The 26,264-nt window shown below is 45.8% G+C and overlaps 1 protein-coding gene across 3 annotated transcripts in view; it reads right to left on the bottom strand.

Annotated features, from left to right (window-relative positions):
- SEZ6 (seizure related 6 homolog) overlaps positions 1-26,264 on the bottom strand; it is a 1,141,307-nt gene that overhangs the window by 1,062,201 nt on the left and 52,842 nt on the right. The gene's annotated exons all lie outside the window — the stretch shown is intronic.

Raw genomic sequence — 26,264 nt, 5'->3', positions numbered from 1 at the left:
GTGCCAGAGCCTCTTTGAGGGAAGATGAACTGCAGAGAGGCTCAGTCTTTTTTCTTGGAGGGAAGGAGGTCTTTTTTCAGGTCTCATTGTTGGAGCCATAGAGCCTAACTGTCTAGGCCTTCATCAGGGAAGTGGAATTATGTCCTGGATGCAACCCTCCAAATTCTTTGCTTTCAGGAGATCCAGGTTTTGCAATTTACTTATTGCCGGGTAGAGTGCCAGTACGGGTATCTACTGCCGATACGCTAGCTTGTTGCGACCGGCATTGGTTGGCATAAAGTGAAGGGTGGTGAAGGAGGACTTCATGACCACAATGAGAAAAGGTACTTCTGTGGGCTCTTGCTACCTCATGCAGCAATCCAGAGAAGGGGCAATCTTTGGTCACTGGAGGATGCAGTGGCTTGTGTTTTTTGGCATTGTGCCATTTCAACACTGAAGTGTACAGCCACTACTGGATGCCATGTGACTTGTGGAGTCCTCTGAAAGTGGACAAGTCAGATTCAACAATTGAAGGTAGAATGAGAATTAATTATGCCATCTGTCTAGTGGGCATCCCAAGGACCTGGGAGAGCTGATAATTGATAATGGCAATCCAGAGCGTGTCAAATCCTGTGACCTTCTGTTCTGCCACCACCCATTCTTAGAATACACAGGCCGCCACCATCCACGTGACCCATCACCCAGACTAGACCAACATGGCCTCTCTCAAGAAAATCATAGACCTCATCATGACAGAGATATCAAACACACCATCAACATCTTTCGCTTAGATCTTAGCCTGCAAGAAACAGAAACAACCAAGAAAACAAGAGCAGAACATTTTGAATCCTTTGTACCTTGAATAGCAAAGAACTCATCATGACCCCTACACGACAGTCTCAATGCACTTGACCTGATATCCACTGCCTCCCCAGCCTATCGAGTGCCTCCCAGATGTAACACTGGATTGGGCATCCCAGTGGCTCACCTAACTCATTTTAGTCTGTGCATCCCTTCCACTAGGGCCAACCAGAGCAAGTACAGCTTCATGCAGCTCCTCAAACAATTCCCCGTAGTAGAAAAAGACTTAATCTAGCTGACATCCACTTCAGGCCTGTCAACAAACCTTGCCTTGCTATTTAACACCCTTTGCATCACTCCGTTGAACACACCCTCACAAACTTCTGAATCTGTGGGGCTCATTCCAACCTCGCCGGTCCAGAAACAACGGTGCCGGTAAGCTTACCGGCACCGTTGTTTCCAGGCTGGCAAAGCACAAGTCTGGTGGGCGGGTGCCCTCCCGCCCCCGGCAGGTCCGACTTGCCGAGCGGACCGGCACCCACCCACAGACTTTCATGGAAGCACCAGCACCGTTATTAAAGGTGCTGGTGCTTACGTGTTCCCCATTCCCCTTGGGTCCTATGGGACTCAAATGGGAATGGGGAGCAACATATTACCGGCGCCTGACTTACTGGCCGCCGGGGTTGTAATAGCCCAGTGTTACCGGCAAATCAGGTGCTGGTAACTGTTTATGGGTCCGGCGGCTATCTACCGGTTGTACTGGCACGGTTACTGCCGGACCCATAATGAGGGCCTATGAGTCAACAGACTGAAGACCTCTGCACCCTTGTACATGGAAGAACTCTCTGGCAGTCGACGTTCCATCGACCAATTAGAAAATATCAGAATTAATCCAAATAACAGGAAGACCGCACCTTGCAGAAATCCCTCTGTTCAGCCTGCAAGACTGTCATTATCACAGCCAAAACAAACCAGTACATATTAACTATAGCAAAAGTACCCAACAAGAGCAATGTCCTCTTCAAGCCTCAGACGACCCCTCTACCCCAATCTACACATTCTCAATTTACTGACAAGTGCAACTCTATCAAAGCCTTTTTCACTGACAAAATAGATACGGTCAGGCAGGTAACAGACTTCACCTCCGTCCCATCATGTAATTTACCAAGATGGACCAAGATCAGGAAAATCCATGGACGAACGTAGAAAATCTTTATAGACGTTTAGGCCACCTCCTGAGAAGACAATGTCCTCTCATCCTCAATCATAAAAATGATCAGATGAAAGGTCCTCCCCCATTCCTCCTCCTGTTGAAAAAACCCACAGTCCACCTAACTGACGTGGAAAACTACCACAATGTCAAACATCTACCCGTTATCAGAAAGATAATCAAGAAGCCTGTTGAGTTTCAGCCCCAAGAAGAGATCGCCTAACAAAACCTTCTTCAGGACTATCAGTTCAGTTTCATAGCAGCTCCAGAGTTCCGGTTATCGACAATGCCCTTGTCACCATGGCCAATGGCAATCCCCAACTATGATCCTGCCCGACATCTCTTTCCACCTCCAACATTTTTGACCAAAAAACTCTCCTGAACAGCCTCTTCGCCATCATTGAGTATGAAGATTCAGCCTTGGCATGCTTTGAAGCGGTTTACTGAAAATTGAAATGTTGCAAAACTCCAAAAGAAATACATTATTAAATGGAAAGACACATGCTTGCCCAGATGGGTACCAATGGACGTCAGTGCTGTCAAGGAACACATGGAATGCCACAATGATACATTCTATCCTCAGTCATCTTCGTTCGACACATGGAACCATTAGGAGACTGGTCTACAACCTTTGGCCCTCCAGATAATTTGAACTATATCTCCCATCTGCCCCAGTCACCAGAGTCAAAGATCAGGAATCATGGACGTTGTAGTCCAAAACATCTGGCAAGCCCCAGGTTGCCGACCTGTGCATTAGGAGAACTACTTGCTAACCATTGGTATGCCAGTGAATGCAACTCTACCTAACATGATAATGCCTCTGCCTCACCTAAGCATGGATGTCAATTGCACACCTGAAACTGATCCCAGCAAAGATGCAATTCACTCTCCTCGGGAACTCCACTAATCAGACACAAGTCCAGATTTGGCTGACATAAATTAAACTCAAAACATTCTTCCCCATAATTGCTTCAAGGGCAAGGTTCCTTTCCACTTCCCCATTGGCTGCAACTTTTTCTTAATGTGCACATCATGGAGAAAGCCCAGGCAATCTGCTGTCACTCTTTCACAGAATCAATTGCTTCCTCCCTCCGTCAGATGTCAGAACCGTGCCCCCAAGCACTAGTCCTTTCCAGTCTGGGTGGTGGCAATGCCCTCCTCGTATGTGTCCTAGCCATGATCCTGCCATTACCAAAAGCTGTCCAACACTCTCCAGTCTTCCTCATTACAGGGCTGAGGGCATTCCACTACATCACTTCTACTCTCAAAAAGAGCTGAACCGGCTCATCGTCAAGGCAACCTGCATCCCCTGCCAGGCATCAGCAACCAAGGCCCTGCCCTATCATACCAAAAACGCACCATCTCTGGGGGAACAGAGGGGTAGAAACTGACCGGTGGGGAGGTTTGGCCAAGGACCTTGTCAGGTGACTGAGTGCCCTGCGCTCCAGCTGAAGGTGGACCAGTCAAGTCAGGGGGGCTTTTAAAGCCCAGGGCTGGTGGGCTAGAGCCAGCGCCAAGCAGGGGCACTGAGGGAGGTGCACACATTTACAGATCACTTCACCCACTTACAAGTGCCAGGGGGTGACTTCAATGGAGTACCCACTTAGCAGCACAGAGAACCCCCAAAAGACAAATATCTCTGCCTGTGTCCAGTGAAGGGGAGACCTCACTGGACAGTGAAATGGATTGAGGTTGATGGTAGCTTTATCATTATAAAAGGTGGTGCGGACACAGAGGTGTCTTCAGGGCAGCCCGGCTTCATGGGTCTCACGCTGAGCTCAGCCTTTGGACTCTACCTGCTCGCGAGATTGGTGCACCATTGTCATATTTTGACATTTTATTATGTAATTAAGATAATGGGTAGTTATTACCATTGCCACCGATAGGAACCCATGTCCCATTGACTTTACTGTAACGCTTAAGGCTATTTCTCTGGGTTCACTTGTATTGGGATTTTAAACGCTGGTCTTTTTATGGCAATCAGATAATAAAATGGGCATTTTTTGTAACTTGGTTTGGACAGTGATATATTTCACTCTGCCCTTGGTTTGAGCCCTTAACCTAGCGGCCGTTCTCTGGACTTTTAAGAGTAAACTGGCACTTGGCCCACATTTGCAAAGGGACGCCCACTCCTCAAAAGTGGCATTTTTATACAAATACTACCAGTGATTCTAAAAATAATGGTTTACTGTAACTTTAACAAATGAAAAAATATAGAATTCAATTTTACCGAAACTTAAACAACGAAAAAATATAGAATATTTTTCGGGGGGGGTCTCCCCTCCAAACCTTCTGTTAACCAATCTTGAAAACCCCACCCCTAACCCCTCCCCACCAGATTTAACCCCTTACCCCACCCCACATGCTCATCTCCAAAAACTATCCATAGTAGACACCCTCATTTAGATGCCCCTCACTGCAAGCCTATACTTTGTGTCCATGAAACCTTCGTTTAGACTACGGATATTGCTCGGGAATCATAACCTGTACACCATTGTATATTCCATTTGTGTAAATAAGACATCTTTGTATTTGTTGTACTACTGGTTTGCCATTCATGTAACCAAGAAAATGTATATCCTTGTAAACTGCGCACAGATACCCCTGGGTTGGGAGCGCATTATAAATAAATAAACAAACACATATATATATCTATTTTTTAAAATACAGTCTTTTTTCGTTATTTTTTATTCGTTAAAATGTCGTTCTCTATTTTGTATTCGGTATAATCACTGGATACCAAAATAATAGTAGATACAGTACTGCTCTCAGTACTACCAGTACGGCTACTTGCTCTACTGCTCCTACTACTGTAGCGGTCGCTGTACTAATCATTGTATTTGTAGTAGTGGAAGCAGAAGTAGCACCATTACTATTTTTACTGCTACAGAACTGTAGTAGCTCTCATACTGCCACTAATACTACCACTAAAGTATTAGTACAATAATCAGTTGTAAAGGAGCTACTGCTGGTGGTACGTCTGCCATTGGTATTACTGCTATTGCTACTGGTGGGGCAGTATTACCAGATATGCAAACTCGCTGGTGGAATGTGAAAGAAAATGCAACCGTCCTGTTTGCATCGTTGTCACGCGAATGGATCTTCCGACCCCGCTTCCTGCTTGCTCTGATGTCACTTCCCATTCGGGAATTCTGGCGGTTCACAAAATGGAGGACTAAGAAAATGCTTACGAAAATGTTGAGAATAAGGTAGAAGTAAAGGTTTTTTTCATGATTTTCGTGCCTATCAATACGTTTGTAAGAATTAACTGCAATACTAACATTAGTTATATGTGGAGCCAGGGCCGGCCTTAGGGCAGGGCCACCCGGGGTACTGCCCAGGGCGCGATTAGCCCGTATCACGCCAGCTCGGGGGAGTCTTTCAAGGTCCCCCCGCCCCAGCTGGCGTGGTGGGAGAAAGCACGGCAGGGGCCCTATCGAAATTAAATGCAGCCGCTCTCAGGAGCAGAGCGCATATAATAACAACAGGATACTGAGGCTTTTGCATCGGCGCCTATTGAAAAATGTGGTACCCCCGTGATCAGGGGCGCCTCGAAGAAGGGATGCCCGTTTTTGTTTTGCTGCTCAGGGCGCTGCCGCAGCTAGGGCTGGCCCTGTGTGGAGTATTACCATTCCCGCCCACAGAGGCCTGCCTTGTCAGCGCACTGCTACCACTAGGCCGCCTTCCACACTTCTACTTTCCTGGGGATTTCTTTCCTCTGCGCTACCTCCTCAGGCGTGCTTACAGTGAAGTCACGATCATTGCATGCCACTAGCTCAACAGTAGAGTCTAGCACTACAGCAGCACTCCCCTTTCCTCTCGGGAACGAGGCTAATTTGTAATTGTGCCTATTAATTGTCTCTCATCATGACATTACCAGATGCCTGTGAGCTCAACATTATCCATATCACATCACGAAAGAACTATCGATTTAGAATACTGATGGCTGGTTTCCATCTGGGGTAGCCTACATGTCTCTCAAACAGCCAGGGTTTGACTGGCCTATAGGGAACTCTGGAGATTACCTGGTAGGCCTCTGCACCCTGGGCCTCTTTTATGTGATAACCTATTTGATTTCCAAATGTTCTCATAGGAAAAGGGTTGGGCTTGCTGAAAAATGTGTAATATGGGGACACTTGGAAAATTATTTCAGGGCCTTTTTGGGGTCCCAGTCCACCCCTGCATACAGCTAAAGTGGTACATTAGAGGATTTCAACCCATAATCCAGGCACAACCTGTTGTGGGATTGACAAGTACTGGTGATGACTAGCCGCTTCTTATCCTGAAAGATTTGATGCAAAAGCTCAGCTTGATGTGGTGATCCACAGACAGAGACAGTGAAAACATTCCTTTTCAGCTAAGGGCAGGTATCTCTCAAAGATGATCAACTATCAAAGACCGGCTCTGCTGTGTTAGTGGCTGCTCACTGAGAAGAAGTGGACATTTGCTGAGAGTAATAAACTTTGATGGGTAGCCTGTGCCTACCTCGCAACCTATTGGGTCCACAAAGGGCATGAAGTCGGCTGTTGTTGGAGGGGATCTACATTGAAGATTATGGAATTAGACATTTTTTGAGACGGTGGTGAAGGTTTGCTGTGAGGGTGAATTCCAACCAAGTTATTTCGCTTATTGTGAGGATGGAAATGGGATTTTATGACACCAGCCAGCTTCAATACCATGTTGAACCTACAGGCCTCAACATTTCTGATAAATATGGCTTTATGTTAAAAATCAGACGCCGGTGTCGAGCACTTAAAGCGTGCATACTATGTGTGTAATATTTGTATTGCATTCAGCAGTATTGGTAAAGGTGATGGCCAGGCTGATAATAGTATCAAGGCCCATTTAACATTGAAAAGGATTTTCAGAGATAGTGACATAATGCATAGTGCAAGATCATGGACAGAGCTGGAGACTAACTAGCGTGTTAGTGTTTGTGCTTTTGGGTAAGCATCGGAAGGGCACTTGCCAGGCACTGGCGTAGTGCTATTAACTGGTCATTGACGGTAGCAGGTGAGAAATGGTGCGAGTACCTTGACATCCAACAGCAGCGCCAGCAAATGCCTAATACTAATACACAATCCAAAACTGTTGGCTTTGCCAATGCTTGGTTAGTTTAGGAATAATCTGATTGGGTTTGAACAGAAGATTCCTGTGCGCTTCAGACCACTCTTATTGATGAAATGTTGACAGGCAGCATTCACCCCACCACAAGGCCCACCCAAATAAAGAACTTGAAAAGTTAGTAGGAATGATTGAGTACGCTAGTGGTGATTCGCGCACTGTCCCCTACAAATCAGTATATTGTAGTCAAGAATGAATTGATTCAAATTGATTCAAAGTATATCCGGATGTTTTTCCTGAGTTAAGTATTTATTTTTAATGTTATCAGCCGACACGTGTTTCGACCATGGTCGTTTTCAAGGCCCTTGTTCCACTATTACAATAGATTGACCAAAAGATGAAACGGGAGACGGCCGACAGACCCCCTTTCCGTGGTTCCATGTGTTAATATCCCCGCAAAAATATTGCCATATGAAAATATCGCCATATTTTTGCAGCGATATTAAGGCATGGAACTATGGCTGTTCCAGTCTACCATATATACGGCGATATTTTTGGTGGGGATAATATGTAGTGATACCCTTTCCGTCAGGTCAGGGAGGCAGCAAACGAACAGTGGGGATTGGGTTGCTACTGGCAACATCTCTGTCGGGATTAGTGCCCACCTACACCGAGCAGGTGACACTCAGTGCCCCCTTCAGTGTTTACTGGATCACACAGTATCCCATTACAGTGGGAGAACCCCCCATCCGCTGGAGGGTCAGTATGTTTTACGAAGGTTTGCGGCTTGGCACGCATTACTTTCTACAATGGGGGCACATCATGTCAAGGGCTGCACGGCTGTGCCGTCTTAGTGCCAAACGTTTTCACAACTGGGTTTGCATATGCAAGTCAGAGCGTGCCCACCCTTTTTCATAAAGCCATTGATAGGGTGAACAGAATTCGAAAAATAAAAAATCGGGACAGGCCACGGACATAGAAGTAGGACTACAGATTCAGCGGTGAATGGGACAGGGTTTTTAAACTTAAAAAAGTCTCGGAACCCCGGGACGGAGGTGTAAATACCTGGACAGTCCCGGCAAAACCGGGACGTCTGGTCACCCTAGCCATTGACAATTGGCGCGCTACATCCGAACATCGTTTGCCCTTGCATATAGGGGTTTGGAGGGGCAGGGACAATCACATTTTTCTTCATTCTGCCTATCCCACTTCCCTGTCTTTAGTTACCAACATTATCCCCCTTCTCAAACATCATAATCTTGAACCAGACCCCCTTCTATAGTCAGTTTAGCAATACCAGAATTAATATTTGGGATCTTACCTGCTTGCGAACCTACCTGCAGTTCCATATTTGGACACTGCAGGCATTTTAAGACCACATATCTGCCAGGATTGCTTAAGCACGCCCTTGAGCCCCTCACTCACCCTCGAGCCCCTCACGCACCCAGCCCTAGCCCATCTCAAATTTATAATTCTTCCAAAACCGCCTTGTTGTCCCAGGGCGTATATTAACCCAAAACATACTTTTCTGTGTCACATCTTTCTAGAAGGTAGTCCATGTATAGTGGACCATGACACATCACACTAATAAAAGGGATTTCCCTCCAGCCTGACTCCCTCCCTGCACCTCCAGGCACCTTTCCTGCTTTCCCTCCCTTGCATTCACCCTTGCTCTCCTTCCCTGCAGACTAAGGTTGCGCGTCCTACGGCGAGGGCACCATACGGCACGGACTCTGAAACTACTACAGTGGTAATTTGGTGCAGTATAAAAGCTTAGTACCATAGCATAACATAACTATAAAAAGAGCCACCCTCTTGAAAAGGGGAACATTGAAGTGGAGAGCAGCATGTCTACAGTATCGCCTGCTAGGCGGAGGAAGAGCGCTCCAAAAAGAGGGCTACAAATCCCAGGGCTGCCCTCTACTTAACCCAGTCTGGGCCCAGTGCTCTCATAGATAAAGTGACAAACGAGAGCAATGAGGAGAAGGGGCAGGCTCTGAGGGATTGCCTCACAAGTCATTTTAATCATTGTTAAGGTGAAGGGTTTATGGGGACGGCATGGCACATTACACTCCTTCTGTTAAATGGTTATATATGGCATCCTGGACTGCAGATGCGGCCGGGATGCCCACTAGAGGCAAGAAAGCACACACAGCCTCTACTAGTATCCAGCACAGCAGAGGCGTTGCTAGGGTGATGTAGGGGGGCTATAGCCATGGGTCTTTTGGTTGTAACCCCGGATAGAAGCTCAGGGGCTACAACGAGAAGGCAAGCTAGCCCCGAGTCCCGACAGTCCCGACATTTGCGTAGCCTGTATCTTTTCCAGACCTAGCAACACCCCTGCAGCACAGCCTGGACATTTGCATACGGGAATGTAAGAATGCTCACAATTTTAAATGTAAAGCATGCCTTACAGTGATTCAGCAAGAATTATTACTTTTGATCGCGTAATGGGAGTTGGACGCTGCTCCTTTCATTAGTCACAACACTCATCCTAGCAAAAAAAGTCTGCAAATTCCAAGACATATCTACCAATTTGGACAGCTGCTCAGCAGTTTGTGAGACTTCAGAGTTTTCTGTATTAAAATCTTCTGAGTCTTTTGAAGGGTGGGCTGCAACAGCTTGGCTTACGGATCTATCTGGGAGCTTACTGGGATTGCCCCTAAACCTCAGTGCTCCAGACCTCCACTCTGTCTTGTTCCAACCCATTTCGCATCCTGAGGCCCATGGTAAGGAATACTTGGGGCTGAGTGACTGCTTATGCTGGCTCACAGATCTGTTGCTGCCCCCCTGGCTGTATTAGGCCATCATGTGAGAGATAGAGGTCTCGTTCATCTGGCTGGCCAAGAGTCAGTCTCTCTCTCTCTCTCTCTCTCTCTGGCATAATGAAAGTTCTGCGGGAGGGATCCTGACAGTGATTCTTTTGCTCCTCCCTCCCCTCCTCCGGACCAGGCTGAGTCTTCAGGGGTAATAGTGTGCATAGAGTGGTCCAGATCTAGAAGCAGGGACCTCAGAGTATGGCAATGGTCGGATTCTTAAAGTGAATGCTGTCTTGAAACTCTTTAATTAGAATAAATCTCCGCAGTTCGGATAACCAATGTTTCTCAAGCTATTAATGTCCCAGACTACATTTCCCTGTGTATAAGACCGACTTAAAGGTGGATGTGGCCACTCAGCGGGAGAGCAGCTTTGGCACGGTGAGCCTCAGTAGTAGGGGAAGGCACACTACATGTTTCAGGCCTGGGTAGTGTCCCTCAGAGTAGAGAGGATGTTAAAACCTGCTCTGTTTGTTGCTCTGAACAGGAAGTATCCTGCCAATGCCCCACCCACTAAGGCAAATGTTCCCTTGACCTGTTTGTTAAGTGAACAGGTAGCAACAGGGCCAGAATGTGGTGCATGTTTTGGTCCCACAGGTGTCCAATCTGTCACACATTCTGGAAATTGTTGAGGAGTATGCCCTAGTAGCTTTCTCCCTTTCCCGCCGTACTGTGTCAATCTGCTTTTGTGGCAGGCTGGTTCAGCAGAATTAACACCTTATTTCTATTTATTGGATACCTAAAAAAGGTTGGAATGCTGGAAAAAAGCTAAGATTAAAGATCATTTGCCATTGAAACCAATCCTCTCCCAAGACTTACCAGTTCTGCCCCGCTCTGCTTCTTCCAACCGCGCAATGGTCTTTCCTCACATCACGTAAAAACGATGGTATCTAAGGCTCAACCTATCTTTTAATCACCAAAACTAACACCAAGTAGTCACCCAAATACCCAGCTGCACTGGAAGGTTATTTAAGATGGCTCTGTCCATCCCAGAAAATTACTGTCATGGTCTTGACATTTTCATATGTTAGGGTCTGTAGTTGAAGAAGATCTCTGCTCTTTGACTTCTAATCCCATCGAAGATGAGCGATTCTTTGGGCAAATTAGGCTTTGTCTAGTGCTTTAGGGCCTTAAATGTCCGACTTGCCCTCTGAACGTCCAACGTGCCTCCAACGTGACCCAGTCAAGCTGTTTTGTAATAGGTGTCTAATTTGACCTTTTAGAGTCTCCAGCTATCACCTTAGTGGCGGCTTGCAGCAAAGTTTTGAACAGGGCCAAAAGATCCATTATGAGAGCCCCTCATCAGTGTGGGTAACCTCTCAGGTGATGCAGATGTGCAATAAACTGGCCTGCTCCCAGAACCTACTTTCAGGTTTCACTTTCTGAGGAGGCCAACGTTCTGATTTTCTCTTCTGTTTCTTCTTTATCTTCTCCCAGCAAAAGGAAGTTTGCCAGAAAGGCCTTTGTTTTTCTAAGGCAATCCTCTATTTAGCCAATCAATTAGATGTGTTCTTTGTTTACAGATGCATTTGACAGCTTCTTGAGGACCTAGCAGGTCTACTTTCAGGTTTCACTTTCTGAGGAGGTCAACATTCTGATGTTCTCTTCTGTTTCTTCTTTATCTTCTCCGCAGCAAAAAGAAGGCTGCCAGAAAGTCCCTTGGCGAATCCACTATTTACCCAATCACTTTGTTTTGTTCCTTGTTTACAGATGCATTTGACAGCTGCTTGAGAACCTAGCAGGTCTACTTTCAGGTTTCACTTTCTGAGGAGGTCAACATTCTGATTTTCTCTACTCTTCTCCTATGTGGGGGACACCCCTACACCCCCGTAGCCACCTTAGCCCCCTTTTGCAACCCAACTGTGTTGTCTCATGCAGGGACATCCCTGCAAGGCCCAGACTTCCTACAGGACCTGTCTCTTCCTGTCCCGTGACTCCACCCCTCCAGTCTGACCCCACTTCCCGACCCGCTATTGCGTAAATGAGTTGTCACGCCACTGCTGCTTCGAGTTTGTGGGAATTTCTATTCAGGAAAGGTGGCCTGTGAGAAATCAGTGCTCAGCGAAAGTGGACCATCTCCTTCTGTCAACTGTGTGATTTTGGCATCTGAAAATTGATGCGCATATCCCTTTGGTATTCCTTCAATCCGCGAGAAAGGGGACAAAGAGCCGCGAAGCAGGGTTAAGGTCTTTTTTATGCATGGTAATCTCCATTACATCCAGACCAATGAGTCATCAACCCGCAAAACACCCCAGGCTAGCTTATAAACTAGAAATGTCATAGAAAGAGGAACCACTCAAGGGGTCTTGATATTTTGGACTACAACTCCCATGATCCCTTCCTATTGACTATGCACACTTGGACTGGTGGGATTTGTAGTCCAAAACATTTGGGGAGCCAAAGGTTGCAGACACTTGAAAGGGATTTCGTTGAGCTGCATTGCAGAAGGAAAAGAGAGAGTTTTAAAATTGTTTTTAAGAAAGGAAAATATACCAAGGATACACGGCAAGCCTGCGAAAAGGGATAATCTCTTCAAATAACTGGTGAATTGGATGAGGAGCAATTGACTTGAAGTAATGCCGAATGATGCATGTGTCCCGGAAATCCCCTAATGCAATTTAACACAAGCACGGTTCAATAACACAGAAATGCAGCTGTTTTAGCATGCAGCACCGATTCAGCCTACATAATCCAGCCCGTGTTATCTGCAGCCAGGACGCAAAATAGTGGGCTACCCACAGCAGCCATGAGAGCTCTTGGGCGCAATCGGTCTGCAGAGGCTGGCCCCGATTTTACCGCCAAGACGACAAAGGGCACTTGCCGTGCAAGCAGCAGGAACAAGCCTGCACAGGTAAAAGCAGCTGCCGGGCTTGCTTTGGTGAGTTTTCCTGAAATCACTTCCCCTGTGCGCAGATTAGACGTGGGCTGTAGAACATCGGGAGCGCACGTGCGCTGTTAATTTCCATTTTAAATAACTTATTGACTGACAAAATTAGCTGTATTTATAATCTGATAATTGGCACCGTACGTGGCAGTTCAGAAAATGTGCAGGTGGCAGGCACTATGTGTGCACCAAGGCAGAGAACTGGAGAGCCCTGATAGAGCAGAAAAAGGCCGAGCCAGGGAATGCATGGTCTGGGGGAAAGGAGGGTCTAACCATGGGTTTAGGGGGTCAAGGAATGGAAATGAGGGCCTAGACTGGGAGGGAGAGGACAAGACAGTGACTAGGCAAAGAATAAAAGAGCCCAGACAGAGAAGAGAAAGGCCTAGGCAGGGAATAAGTGTGCCTACTGAGGGGATAAGATGTTCTGGGGGAAGCGAGGGTCTAACCATGGGTTTAGGGGGTCTAGGAATGGAAATGAGGGCCTAGACTGGGAGGGAGGGGCAAGACAAATAATAAGAGTGACTAGGCAAAGAATAAGAAGGCCCAGGCCGAGAAGAGAAAGGCTTAGGCAGGTAATAAGTGCGCCTACCCAGGGTTTAAGATGGTTCGGGGGAAACAAGGGTCTAACCATGGGTTTAGGGGTCTAGGAATGGAAATGAGGGCCTAAACTGGGAGAGGGCAAGAGAAATAATAAGAGTGACTAGGCAACGAATAAGAGAGCCCAGACAGAGGGGAGAAAGGCGTAGGCAGGGAATAAGTGCGCCTACCCAGGGTTTAAGATGGTTCGGGGGAAACAAGGGTCTAACCATGGGTTTAGGGGTCTAGGAATGGAAATGAGGGCCTAGACTGGGAGAGAGAGGGCACGACAATTATTAAGAGTGACTAGGCAAAGAATAAGAAGGCCCAGGCCGAGAAGAGAAAGGCCTAGGCAGGGAATAAGTGCACCTACTCAAGGTCTAAGATGGTCTGGGGTAAACAAGGGTCTAACCATGGATTTAACATGTCTAGGAATGGAAATGAGGGCCTAGACTGGGAGGGAGAGGGCAAGAGAAATAATAAGAGTGACTAGGCAACGAATAAGAGAGCCCAGACAGAGGGGAGAAAGGCCTAGGCAGGGAATAAGTGCGCCTGCCCAGGGTTTAAGATGGTCTGGGGGAAATGAGGGTCTAACCCTGGGTTTAGGGGGTCAAGGAATGGAAATGAGGACCTAGACTGGGAGAGAGAGGGCACGACAATTATTAAGAGTGACTAGGCAAAGAATAAGAAGGCCCAGGCCGAGAAGAGAAAGGCCTAGGCAGGGAATAAGTGCACCTACTCAAGGTCTAAGATGGTCTGGGGTAAACAAGGGTCTAACCATGGATTTAACATGTCTAGGAATGGAAATGAGGGCTTAGACTGGGAGGGAGGGGCAAGACAAATAATAAGAAGGACTAGGCAAAGAATAAGAAGGCCCAGACCGAGAAGAGAAAGGCCTAGGCAGGGAATAAGTGTGCCTACCCAGGGAATAAGATGTTCTGGGGTAAACGAGGGTCTAACCATGGGTTTAGGGGGATTAGGAATGTAAATGAGGGCATAGACTGGGAGGGAGGGGCAAGACAATAATAAGAGTGACTAGGCAAAGAATAAGAAGGGCCAGGCCGAGAGGAGCATGGCCTAGGCAGGGAATAAGTATGCCCACCCAGGTTTTAAGATGGTCTGGGGAAACCATGGTCTAACCATGGGTTTAGGGGGTCTTGAAATGGAAATGCAGGCCTAGACTGGGAGGGAGAGGGCAAGACAAATAATAAGCATGACTAGGCAACGAATAAGAGATCCCAGCCAGAGAAGAGACATGCCTAGGTAGGGAATACATGTGCCTACCCAGGGAATAAGATGGTCTGGGGGAAATGAGGGTCTAACCATGGGTTTAGGGGGTCTAGAAATGTAAATGAGGGCCTAGACTGGGAGGGGCAAGACAAATAATAAGAGTGACTAGGCAAAGAATAAGAAGGCCCAGGCCGAGAGGAGAAAGGCCTAGGCAGGGAATAAGTGTGCCCACCCAGTGTTTAATATGGTCTGGGGGAAATGAGGGTCTAACCCTGGGTTTAGGGGGTCAAGGAATGGAAATGAGGGCCTAGACTGGGAGGGCGAGGGCATGGCAAATAATAAGAGTGACTAAGCAAAGAATAAGAAGGCCCAGGACGAGAAGAGAAAGGCCTAGGCAGGCAATAAGTGTGCCTACTCAGGGTCTAAGATGGTCTGGGGTAAACAAGGGTCTAACCATGGGCTTAACAGGTCTAGGAATGGAAATGAGGGCCTAGACTTGGAGGGAGGGGCAAGACAAATAATAAGAGTGATTAGGCAAAGAATAAGAAGGCCCAGGCCGAGAAGAGAAAGGCCTAGGCAGGGAATAATTGTGCCCACTCAGGGTCTAAGATAGTCTGGGGTAAACGAGGATCTAACCATGGGTTTAGGGGGTCCAGGAATGTAAATGAGGGCCTAGACTGGGAGGGAGCGGGCAAGACAAATAATATGCGTGACTAGGCAATGAATAAGAAGGTCCAGGTCAAGAAGTGAAAGGCCTAGGCAGGGAATAAGTGTGTCTAACCAGGGAATAAGATGTTCTGGGGTAAAGGAGGGTCTAACCATGGGTTTTGGGGGTCTAGGAATGGAAATGAGGGCATAGACTGGGAGGGAGGGGCAAGACAATAATAAGAGTGACTAGGCAAAGAATAAGAAGGCCCAGGCCGAAAAGAGAAAGGCCTAGCCAGGGAATATGTGTGCCTACCCAGGGAATAAGATGTTCTGGGGAAACAAGGGTCTAACCATGGGTTTGGGGGGTCTAGAAATGGAAATGCGGGCCTAGATTGCGAGGGAGAGAGCAAGACAAATAATAAGCATGACTAGGCAACGAATAAGAGATCCCAGACAGAGAAGGGAAAGGCCTAGGAAAGGAATAAGTGTGCCCACCCAGGGTTGAAGATGGTCTGGGGGAAATGAGAGTCTAACCATGGGTTTATGGGGTGATTAGTTGCCAATCTTTGGAAATATTCTCTCGGTTTCTAGGCTCCATCAAGGCCTCCTTCGGTTACTTTGGGAAAATGTGGTTATCTTTGAGATATTTCAAATATTGTTCAAATGATAATTGATCAGCTTTAAGGACACGTTGGTCTGCTGTATTTACAACCTCTCTCTGAGAGATCTCTGTCCAGGTGTGCATGCCATCTTCTTTTCTTGAATCTCGCAGTTTTCAGATAAGAAAAAGCGCAGCAGCAACAGTAGCAGGTTCTATACGGACCCGACGGCCTTGCAACGCAGCTCTTTCACTAACTTGAATCCCAGAATAAGAGGCAGGAGCCAGCATTCAGTTTACTATAACACCAAGCCAGAAATAAAGGCCTTGCGACTTTAATATTAAGTATATACATATACAATCTGTTATTCAAACTGAGGATTACATTACTCCTGATCCAAATAAAAACCTTTTTCTTCAATGGTAGCTTTCATCGTAGGGTTTTTATTGTGTAAATTATTTTAAAGCGAAGAGTGGACAGGGAGATCATCGCTATCGCATTTGACTTTATTTATTTATTTTTAATTTTTTTTATTTGAGCTTTACTCAGTGAAAACTGAGTTTTATCAAAATCTTCTCATTCCAATCTACTTGTGTTTAAATACAAACATAAAATACCTCCCTCGAAAGGCTGGCCCGGCCTGACGCTCGAGTTTGGCGACTTTTATCCCGAAACCGAGTGGGCATTATTCCTGAGGATCAATGTTCCGTATCAAGGCCCCCTCAATCTTAAGGGTATTTATCTGGTCAAAAATCGCATCGATAATTTTGGCCAGAGCCTGAGTCCATCTTGTCTTTTCTCCCGAAATAAGTCTGTTCCAGATTTCATCTTCTTGGTAGTTCCACATATTTTCAGCCAAAGAAGGGAGGTATGCTTTTCTATTTTCAATTGTGTAGGGACACTCAATCACAAGGTGCTTTAACGTCTCGATAGTTTGGTCGTTTTTACATAGCCGGCAATGATTTTCAGTTCCTGCTCCTCTAATAGTTATGATCTCTCTCGTGGGGAGGACGTTGAGCCTCGCTCTCATGACCGACTTTCTCATCTTCTTGTTTGGAAACTTGACACAATACAATAGGTTTTTTTTCCCCTTATTGAAGGTGGGGGGGAGATGTTTCAGGAGTTTATTTCCCACCGCTTCTTCTGTTGTCCCGATCCAATCCATCTCTTCCATCTTTTTTTTAATTCTTTCTGGATTTTCTTTTTGGTCATTCTCTGCACTTCCAATTCTGAACAGATCATTTTTTCTCAGTTCCACCCATTTGTTCAAGGCCACACACTTGCCTACTTCAATTTCGTCCCGTATGGTGTTATAGATGGGTAGGGTGTCTGCCATGATGATTCGTCTATAAAGGTGCATGGCACTTTGATCCACCGTCGATGCTAACGATATAAGGCCCAGCTCTCTTCTTATAGCAGACATGGCGGTAGATTTAGGTAGGCCTAGGACTGTTTTCCAGAGGTGGCCTTCAAGTTTATTCCAGATATTTCGCCGAAGATATAAAGCACACTCTGTTCCATAGGTCAAAGCCGGCACAGCTTTAGCGTTATAGAAAGTTATAGCCGGGATCAAGGAAAATTTGCCGTACTTGCGATCCACTGCGTTGTTAACCTTTTTACCTTTTCCCAGAGTTGATCGACAAGATTCTTTTCTAGACCCGAACTGTCGACTTGAATCCCCAGATATTTGAAGCTGGTAACGATTTCAACTTTGGCCTCGGCCAGGGTGACCCTTAGATCTTTCATCTTTTTACTCTGAACTTTCTCGAGGACCATGATCTTTGTCTTCGCTTTATTAATTTCCAGATTGTTCTGCAAGATATACGACTCCAAGTTATGGATTTTTCTTTGCAGACCCACCTTCGTCTGATCAATCACAATGATGTCATCTGCATAGAGTAGCCGTGGGATCTCCATTTTCCCGATTTTAGGGGGAAAGGATCATACTTTTTCCTCGGACCGCTGGTAATCACCTATGAAAGCAGTGAATAGTACCGGCGCCATCGGGCACCCCTGCTTTACTCCTCGTCTGACATTGATCTCCTCTGAAAGTAAGCCCTTGGTGTTGAGTTTCACTCTAATTTTGGTGTTCGTATGGAGAGCTTTTATAGGCTCCAATATTTGAGTGGGGCAATTCCAATCTTCTAGCTTTGCCCACAAAGACTGTCTGTCAATCTTATCGAACGCCTTGGACAAATCCACGAATGCCAGGAACACTTTAGGCGCCCCCTCTTTAACTTTTGCTTTCAATATGTTCAATATGAGGAGATTGATCGATGTACACCCATTTTTCTGCAATCCGGTTTGTCTTTGGCCTGGCTATCTTTTTCCCAGACTCGAAAGTGGACGAGAAGAAGGGAGGCATACAATTTTCCTAAAATATCCAGAAGGGCGATAGGTCTGTAGCTTGCGGGTTCTTGTCTTGGCCCCTTTTTGTAAATTGGGACGATTACCGCTCTCTGCCACGATTCCGGCACCATGTTTGTTCTTTTACATTCCGCAAAGATTTTACTGATCATTTCAGCCCATTTTTTTGGGGACATTTTCAAGTCCATATTTGTGAGACCATCTGGGCCCGGCGCTCTAGAGGTTTTTAGGTTCTGTATCGCTAATTCAATATCTGCAGGATTGGCAAGATCGACCCACGTTGATGCTTGGTTTTGGTTTGCTCCTTGTATGACATTCGTTGGGCCATCAAATTCTGCGGTGAAATAACGGATCCAGTTTTCTTCGGCTACAGCGTTTACCATAGGGGCCGAGAGTGGCTTGTTAATTTCTTTTATCAATCCCCAAAACTCGCTAGATTTTTTAGTTTGAAGTTTTTGCATCATCGCCTCGGCATCCTGTTGGTATTGATTTGCTTTGTGATGTTTGTGCCAATTCTTGTAGCCTTTATTTTCTATGCGCCAGTTTTCCCAATTCAGCTCATCGTTGGATTTCTTTGCAATTCTTCGTAAGCGCTGTACGCTTTTTTTCCACCACCGTCTTATTATACGAATGGTTGGTAGTAGGCGTGATCTTTGCTTTCCCTGCTCCTTTAACCTGGAAGGCTAGGAGTAACGGTAGGTAGTTCGGTCTTTCCTTTTTGTCAGCCCATACTTGGACTCTTGTATTCATCTCCCAGGTGCTTTTAATTTTCTCGATGTCTTTTTCACTTAGCCGAAGGCGAGTCTGTTGCTGGTTTAACTCTATCATCCAATCGTATGGAACGCCATGTACAGCTGAGTAGGTTGTGGTCACTATGAACAGTTTTTTTGACCTCGAAACCCATGAGCCTGTTGGAAATGAAGATATAATCCAGAGTAGCTTTAGAGTCGTTCCGTTCCCATGTAGGATAGTTTATTTGGTTTGGGAACAGAGACGACACATTTTGGATATTTCTTTTGCTGATCACTTCATTTAAGGCTTTACCTCTTTCAATGGCTGGATCCAGGTCACTCCGGTGCCCGCTTGCGACGGAGTCCCGGGCTTCTGTACATTTGGCGTTCATATCCCCGCAAATGATGAGCTTGATTATTTCAAATTCTGCATAAAGCTGATCAATTGTTTCGGCGATGTTGATGCAGAATGATTTCGTAGACATTCGCTGGGGGTTCCAATAACAGTTTATGATGGCCACCATCTGTTGGGGGCCATTTTTCCTTGTGATCTTTCCCTGTAAATGAGATGTCAAGACGACTAGCATTTCATATGATTGTTTCCACTTTGTGGGTTCACTCAGTCCCGAACCAGATTTTATAGCTGTTAGTAAACCCGCAGACGGTCTACCTAGCAGGCCTTTCGCTGCGGATGAAATCAGCACAGAGTACCCATCGAGGGCGGGTTGGTGGACGAGCTAGGTTTCTTGCAAACAAAGAATATCAAACGAACCCAGATCGACATCTCCAGGTGAAGTAAGTTGCATATGGCCTCTTGTGTTCCATGAGCCCAGATTATAGGCTCCCTTAACGGGTTGCTCGTTGCATTTGTCGATGGAGGTTTTGTTAACGTCAATGCGACAAGCTAACCCAGGTCGTTGCTATTTGCCGTTGTTTTTTGACCAATTTGCCATAAGCCATTTCCATGGTCCTTTTGGTTGTCTTTCTTCTTCCGTCATTTTCTGCTGCGTGTCAACTCCATTTTTACGAAAACCTCAGGGGATAAACAATCCGACCTTGTACGATGTCCAGTGGATCCTTTGTCTTCTCTGTTGATTCTTATCGGGTGCTTTGTCCAATCAGAATGTTTTCTGGAGTGGTGGCCGTTACTTTGATTTGTGTAATCTCTCACCCTCCCATCTGCGGGGTATCTTGTGCCCCTGCCTTGATGGTATTGGCGACTATAAGTCTCCTGCCTTTCCGGAGTATTTAGCCTTTCGGATTGCAGGTATAGATCTTCCGTTTTGGATCTATAATGAATTTGACGTTTAGGTTTCTCTGTCAAAATCTCTCTGGGTGCTTCGGTCTCCGTAGATCTCTTGTACTCCTTCAAAGATAGGCCTAATTGATGGAATTCCTTATAGACTGACTCATCAATATGATCGATGGCAGCTGCTTTCAGATGTATGAAAGCTTTTGCCTTCTTTTCTCTGTGGTAGGGTTCGATGAGCGCTAGGTCCTCTGTCCTGATCTTTTTCAGGGTTTTCATTTTCTTTGTTATCTGGAGAATTGTAGGTCTATTTAGAATGACAAAGTTTTTCTCCACTTCCATTTGCTCGAGCTTAAAGACTCGTATTGTTTCTTTGGAAACCTTTTTGTTTCTCGCAACATTTCATTCCACTCTATGCTTACGAGGACTTCTTTGACTGTCTTCTCTTTCACGCCTTTGTCGCTGTTTAGGAGGGCTTGATCTTATTATCTCCCTCTCTATCTGGGGGTTTTCTCTTTCCGGCACTGATTTTTTGGCCACTTCCTTTCCACCTGCCGGACTTGATACGATTTTTTCTGTCTGGAACTGTCCATCTCTGTCCCTTTTAGGCTTTACTGTGTATACATCCACTTGATCAGTGGGCTTTTTTCCCCCCTGGTCGTTGTCAATTTCCTTTGGTTTCAGAGAGACATTGTCTGAGTGAGTAGAAATGTTCATTAGGTCGCTACATTTTAAGAATTCCTCTGTTGTTCTTGGCGATCTCTCGCTGCCCAGAGCCTCTACTTTAGAGCGAACATCTTGTCGTTTTTTGCTCTCCGGTGATTGGCTCGGACCCGGATCCCTCCGGTCTTCTTTGGCCATTTTTGTGATGTCCGTCTTGGACTATTTTATTGTTTTAGTCAGTTCGATATTTATGGGGTTTGTCTTTTGTCTTATGGACTGCGGCCTGCCATCTGATTTTTCTTGCGCCAGAATCAATACAGTTTTCTTTTTTCCATTGATTTGAGTCTCTGCCTTGTCTGCTCCATCTTCCGAAATCCTACAATTGGTTGAGAAATTTTTATTCAGAATTTCCAACCTTTCGATCTTTTTTTCCAGAGCTTCAATTTTCGTTTCCCACAATGTTTTCTGATTTAAAGTGTTCAGGGATATATCTGATGCTCTTTCAAATTGGGTCCCCATCCCCATTTTCATGTTCTCAATATTTTTTTTCCAATGTTTCCAGTTTCCTTTCATATTGCAGTTTCTGGTTTAACATAAGATCCGTATTTCCTGGTAAACAGGACTCCATCTGGGCTAGTTTTATCATTAGATTTGAGAGGATTGCTGTGTTATCTTGTACGTTCTCTTTGATAGTTTCATACAGCTTGCAAAAGGGGGCCAGGACGATTGTCATTGCCGACATAATGGCTATCATTTCTGTTTTTTTATTTGGCGATTCATTTTGTAAGGCCATGGCGATTTCACTGAGTCGTCTCTTTTTAGGTGGCGTTTGGGTTTTGTCTGATCTTCTCAATGGTACTGAGGAATTAAGGTCCTGGCACACCCCTAAAGGTCTTGCATTTCTATCGCTTTCAAAAGGGTTTCTCAATGATCCGGTATTCGTAGGTAACGTGGGAGATACAGATGGAACTCTCCTGGATAGATGAGGCTTTGTCCACGCCAGACGCTCTTCTCTATTTCGATATGTTTGGTTCTTTTGATTGGTTTCCCGGTCATAATATAGACCACTTGCACCCTCTTTTTCCTGATCATTTTCTGAATCGGGAATCTCTTCAATATTTTGAGGTACCCCATTGGGGCTGGATAAGGTCTCAGGGATCTCATTTATAGCTATTGGGCGATCGTTTGTGTCTAAGGGACTCGTTTCTAGAAGTTCCGGCCCATTTGGTTTTTTTCGATGTCACTACTTAAGTCCTATAAGGGCACCATACTCTTTTCCTGCACCCAGCCATTTGGTCGGGTTTGTTTGTGTACCTCCATGCTTTTTTCCTGCCCAGATCTCATAGGCCGGGCTTGATTTTCTATCTACCCTGCGGGCTGCTCAGTTCTCCTCTGTTTTTGAGCCGGCTGCGTTTGTATAGCTATTTCCAACATCTCTGCATCAGATACTTCCGTATCGATGCTCTGCTTTCTTTTCTGTTGCAATGTAAAAAACGCTTTTAGCGGGCGTGATAGAAGTGGATTCGGCAGCCCTTTTTTGTATGATTTTCTCGCTTTTTCATCACCTAGACTAGTATTTTTTTGGGCTCTTGTTTTCGCAGTTTTAACTCCTTGCGGCCTGGATTTTGCCGGTGTATTTGGTTTGCCTCTTTTTTTCCTTTTAGGGCCACAACCCATCTTCAGTTGTTCACCATCGTTTCTTTATTAGAATCATCTGGCTCTCCCTCAGAGAGATTTCCACTCTCCACATCTTCGTCATCCGAATCCGTATCCTTGTCGGGATAGGGGCTTATTACCATGTCTCTTGCTTCACTCGAGCCTTTCATGGTTTTTTGTGGGTTTACACCCAGACCTTGCACCGTTTTTTCAGAGTCCTGTTCTGTAGCATAAATCATGGGTTGGATGGCTATCCCATTAGGGACAGAGTTTTCTATTATTGTTGTTGCAGAGAGTTTGGGCGCCGTTATTCCTTCTACACTGAGACCTCTTACCCTCTCCTCACTGGGATTTCGGTGTACATGTGTTTCATTTTTTTCCACGTTTTCCGTTTTTTTTCTTTCTTGCAACGGTAACACCTTTGCCCCACTTTGGTCGCTATTGGGCGTTATAGCATTCCTGGTTCCAGTCCATATCACCTCTTCAGAAGCATATGGGTTTGAGGGGGAAGGCGTTCCCGGGCACTTGTTTGTGTCTTCAAATTTCGCCTCTTTCGAGGCTTTCAGCTCTTTCCCCCCTTCTCGGGTCAAACGCCGGTGATTGTTTATCTGGCATGTTTCCCCCGCCCCACTCGACTCTTCTTCGAGCTCTTCTTCAAGCCCACTCCTCGGCACCGGGCTCAGTTCTAGTCCCCGTGTACTGTGGGCGGCATGCGACGCTCGTTTGTCCTCCCTCCGCGGTGCCTGCATATAAGAGAGTTGTTCGTCCGCTCCCCTCCGCGCTGCTTTACCACTCTCGTCCGTTCTTGACCGCGGGAGGAGCTGGGCGCCCGCTGCCATGGCCATGGCCCCTACTATGTCGTGCTCCCCCGCTCGCGAATCAGGTATGGCCTCCATTTCTGATTTGTTATTGTTTGCTAATGTCTCATCCAGCGTAGCTAAGTCTTGAGCGTTCCTCACAGTCGTAATTACGGCGTGCTTAGTCGCTTTCTGAGCCGTGGTAAGCAATTCTAAAATGGATGGTGACACTGTTTGAGGAATCCTTGGCCCGGGAGTCGAGTCGGATTTACTCCTCCTCCTCTTTTCCGGGCTTAAATTTCCCTCCGGTAAAGATATTTTTTTTCCTGGGAATCTTTCGTGAATAATTTGGGGCTTTTAGAGTCTTTAGAGGTTTTCAAGGTTTTCAAGGGACGTACCTCAGGCTCCATCCGGCTGCGGCTTCGTGGACTGCTGTAGACTGGCTCCCACCTCAGGCTCCCAGCTCCGCTCACCGCTCTGCGGTGTATCTCGGCAGAAATAGGCACTTCCTGCTTTTTTCACACAACGATGTGAATAGGTGCAGAGACTGCTGTAGACTGGCTCCCACCTCAGGCTCCCAGCTCCGCTCACCGCTCCGCGGTGTATCTCGGCAGAAATAGGCACTTCCTGCTTTTTTCACACAACGATGTGATTAGGTACAGAGACTGCTGTAGACTGGCTCCCACCTCAGGCTCCCAGCTCCGCTCACCGCTCCACGGTGTATCTCGGCAGAAATAGGCAATTCCTGCTTTTTTCACACAACGATGTGAATAGGTGCAGAGACTGCTGTAGACTGGCTCCCACCTCAGGCTGCCAGCTCCGCTCACCGCTCCGCGGTGTATCTCGGCAGAAATAGGCACTTCCTGCTTTTTTCACACAACGATGTGAATAGGTGCAGAGACTGCTGTAGACTGGCTCCCACCTCAGGCTCCCAGCTCTGCTCACCGCTCCGCGGTGTATCTCGGCAGAAATAGGCACTTCCTGCTTTTTTCACACAACGATGTGAATAGGTGCAGAGACTGATGTAGACTGGCTATCGCATTTGACTTTATATAATTTTTCATAATCTAGTTATTGTCTAAAGTCTTCAATCTTATTTTTCAACATTCTACCTTTATGTCATAAACAGAGTGCTTTATTGTGGAGTTAACACCGGTTATTGGCCCGGGTCCGAGTTAAAGACCCGAGCGGAGCGCAAGCCTTTGAAAAAGGCCCCGGGCCGATAACACCTGATCCAGCGGGCCGGATCAGGTGTTAAGGTCATTAGCACCTTGGGTTTACCAAAGCGGCAACCCGTGGTGCTAAACATTCCCAAGATGGCCACCATAGAAAGGGAAGAGCGGCTCCACTTCCCTTTCCATGGTGGCCAACTGGAGCGATCAGAACGGCGGGGAAGTGGTAAGGTAAGTGTAGGGAGGGGGGTTGGGGTTTATTAAAAAAAAAAATATTAAAATGGCAGCCCGTGGCTGGGAGGCAGCCTGCGGGATCCGTAGAGATCAGAGATTTCAGTCCGTGTTCTGCGGAATCTGATTGGCTGCACACACCAACCCCAGTGCTAATTCAACAATATTCCATTGGTGACGGTGCGCGGTACAAATACCTTTAACATTAACCTTAACAATGTAGATTTCTCTGTCAATTGCATGATTGAAAGGAAAACAATGAAAAATGTGTATGAATGTAGATATCACCATCAAATGTTGTCATACAAAACTGATAATACCACTGAGATCAAAATGAATGCATAATACAACACCTATGACACCACAATCATTTGAATGTTTACACAAATAGGTTTCTTTCTCTCGACTGATAGTACAATATAAAAGCAGTGTTGATGATCCCATTGGAATGTAATAATTAGCAACACTAATGACATCACAACATGGAGGAAAAAAACATTTAGACAACATTGCCATCATTAATTAGAATGTGGCCAACAACGTGACATGAATCTCACTAACAGAAGGTGGAATGTAAAGAAACAATGCCACCAACATCACTGACAGCAGGAGGGATAATAAAAGAACAACATTGATGTGATCACAGACGGCAACGGTAATGCAAGAAGTTAGAAGTATTAGGAAAATAACACATGCTTTAAGATAGAAGCCATAGACTAAAACTGCTTCAGAATAAAATCACACAATGGGATACCAAAAGATGAATTTCTGGACATGAATGTACATCGTTGGACCCCAGAATTAGCAACACTATCAAGCATAACTGGACACTGTTGCACAAAGAATGATTTGCACATGGTTCTATACACAAAAGATGTAAAAGAAGAAATACAGCTGTAGATGCATATGTGGATGTAAATTGTAAAAGTGAGATATTTTTGTGGATACCGATAAGAAGCCTTTAGCTGCGTCCCAATAATGCACAGTGTTCCGATGGGACTAAGAGTGGCACAACAATGCATCATCTCTCAAGTGAAGTCAAACAATCAAAAACATTATCAGCCATTACCTGAATTAAACAACATACACTATAAAAGAAAGAAAATCACACCAAAACAATACCAGACTGAGGTATAAGATATCCATTTGCACAACACTTTGAAAGTGCTAGAAACCTCATCACATAACTTAGTTTTGAAGTTATTAATGGATCAATACTCCAAAGGAGAGGAGAAGATTGTGAAAGACTATTACATGGGAAGGGGCATATTAGATAGAAACTCTGGGAGCCTCATATCACTTAGTCCACATAAGCAACAACACATAGGATTCTCTTTTTAAAATGAAGAATATGTGCATGAACTAATATGTACAAAGAGTAACTATGCTGATAGGACCATATCCTAGAGTTTTTGCTATGGTTCTATGTTTTCTTGAGCTAGATTTGAAGAGCTTTTAAGCAACAAGGACCAGTCTGACACACCACAAACATCATGGCCTGATCTGTTACTGGACCTTGGGCTTACCGAGTACCAGGCTTCCTACCTAGGATGTACTCGTTATGCCCGATAGAACAGAACTAAAGTAAAGG

The sequence above is a fragment of the Ambystoma mexicanum genome, chromosome 9 (genome assembly GCF_040938575.1).
Source record: "Ambystoma mexicanum isolate Mex_15411 chromosome 9, UKY_AmexF1_1, whole genome shotgun sequence".
Lineage (NCBI taxonomy): Eukaryota > Metazoa > Chordata > Amphibia > Caudata > Ambystomatidae > Ambystoma > Ambystoma mexicanum.
The sequence above is the reverse complement of the archived record's forward strand: the minus strand, read 5'-3'. Positions and strand labels throughout refer to the sequence as shown.